Consider the following 2,497-nt stretch of genomic DNA (forward strand, 5'->3'; position numbering starts at 1 on the left):
GTAAAAACAAATTTCTTTTGTACACATTACAAAGAAATGTTACATAAAATTAAGCACCAAGTAATGACTTTAATTTGCGGTTAGTTAATAATACACAGATGATCACGCGGCTGTAAAGGAAGCCACTTGGGACATTAACAGATATGCTGGCACAGAGGAATTAGAAACAGGCAGACTGTGAGCTCTGGGTGGGAAATAAAGAGGATTCAAGAGTAAATGGACATTAGATGGTTCGACTTCCAGTAACAGAAACAGACCTGCTGAAGGCCTTTCCCAGGGAAGCCTGTCTAAGTGACTTTTAAGTTTCTTCATGGGTTTCTAAATTTATTTTTACCTCTTGCCCAGCAGAAAGGTTTTAGAAAATTTAATGGAATTTTCATTTAACACGAGCTTGGCTGAATGACCTTAACTAAAAAGTTGTATGTGTGTGTGTTTTTCAGCTTTGTAAGAAATTTTAATTGTTTCAATTTCTATAAGCCGCTTTACTAGACTAATTTCTTGGCACTTAATGATTCCAAGCTAAGGAAGCCTGGGTGGCTCAGTCGATTAAGGGTCTGACTTTGACTCAAGTCATGGTCTCACAGCTCATGAGTTCGAGCCCCACATCAGGCTCTGTGCTGACAGCTCAGAGCCTGAAGCCTGCCTCGGATTCTGTGTCTCCCTCTCTGCCCCCCACCCTCTCTCTTTCAAAAATAAATAAACATTTAAAAAAAAGTTTAAAAAAATGATTCCAAGCTAAGATGCTCAACTTTACATTTTTAGAAATAAATATAAAATAAAGTCTTACTATCTGAAGTAAATCAATTTCTCTGAGGTCTACAGGCTACATAAGTAATCACACAAACAGACACACAACAACGAAAGTTCTCTATTTCATGTCATAGCAGATGGGATGGAAAACCAGTCTGCCCAGAGGATTTGTGATTAAAATTTGTTTAAACCTTGGGACACCTGGGTGGCTCAGTCAGTTAAGCATCTGACTCTTGGTTTCAGCTCAGGTTTGTGAGTTTGAGCCCCCACCAGGCTCTGCACTGACAGCATGGAGACTGCTTAGGATTCTCTCTCTCTCTCTCTCTCTCTCTCTCTCCACAACCCCCACCTCAAAAATAAATAAGCATTTAAAAATTTTTGTTTAAACCTCTAGAAAGGAGGAATGGAAAGTTGTCAGAAGACTGAAAATGGCTTGCCTCCTTCCTGCAGAACAACTTTTCTGATATTTTCTCAGTTTCACTGCTCCCACCTAAAAGCCATCTGAAAGGGGTTTGCACAATGAAAGATTCACGATGTCAAGAATCCTCTCAAGAGAGGAGTTCACTGTCTGGAGAAGCATTGAGAGACTCCTAAAGCCATTCGGGGCTCTCACCAACTCACAGTGTGACTCTTACCTTGTCACTTCATCTGTGCGTGTGCTTCCTTTGCTTTGTATGTGAAATGGGTATCAACTGACTATTTACTTCACGGTGTGGTTTCAACTTTCTAAACAGGTGACAAACATCCCTGTCATCTAGGTTGGAGATTATAGCGGCCCCACAATGCTTCTCTTAGGCACCTATAGCTGCTGCCTATTCACCCAAGGACACCGGGTGAAGGATTCTTATTCTTACTGATTATGGAGCAGGATGGGAAGGAGGAGGTCTGTATGACTTGATGCAGAATTAAGGTTCACCATGGTCCTCGCCAGGCTTTGGGGCAATGAGATAATGCAGGCACACATCCCATTACGAAACTAATGATGAGCTGAAAATAAAAAGGAAATTTAGAGAAGGGAAGCCTCAGAAAGGGATTAATCAACAACTCCAAGGCAGTATCCTGCTGTGCTCATGTTTTCTGCAAATATTGACTCTGAAGGGTTAAACACGTGCCTAACCACTATGTCACTGTCTCTGTGAAAGAGAGTTTCCATTTGACTCTCAGACCAAAGGCATTGCAGAACAATAGAGGCTAGGGCCCCTCCCTGCTCCAAGGATAGTGCCTTAACCCCCCTGCAGGGAGGGGCCAGTGCTACCCGTGTGGTAGTTGTTTGTGTGTGTTGAACTTCTGCTCCATCACCAGTGGTAGGAGTAGGGTGAATCACAAACATGCTACAAATATACATCCACACACACCTCATTGGAGCTGGAAGAAGAAAAGGGTGTAAAGAAGGGTTTTTTCTTCTTCCTTTGCATTTGCAAAGTCATTCCATACTTCACCGGAAGTAGTCTGGGACATGGAAAGAAGTCTGTTTGGACTTTAGGAGAGTTGGAAATGGGAGTGAGATTGGGAGAAAGGAAGTACACAGAAGGTTCTGGTGCCTAGGCAATTCAAACAGTATGGAATACAAGTCAGAGAAGAAGGGAATGATTTCTTTTTTTTTTTTTTCTCCATTGAATGTGATTTATTTATTTTTTTATTTTTTTTAGATGATTCTCTTTTATTTTTTTTTTCAGTATATGAAATTTATTGTCAAATTGGCTTCCATACAACACCCAGTGCTCATCCCAAAAGGTGCCCTCCTCAG

Source organism: Panthera pardus, unplaced genomic scaffold (genome assembly GCF_024362965.1).
Source record: "Panthera pardus isolate Hobbes unplaced genomic scaffold, ASM2436296v1 HiC_scaffold_10, whole genome shotgun sequence".
In the NCBI taxonomy this organism is placed as follows: domain Eukaryota; kingdom Metazoa; phylum Chordata; class Mammalia; order Carnivora; family Felidae; genus Panthera; species Panthera pardus.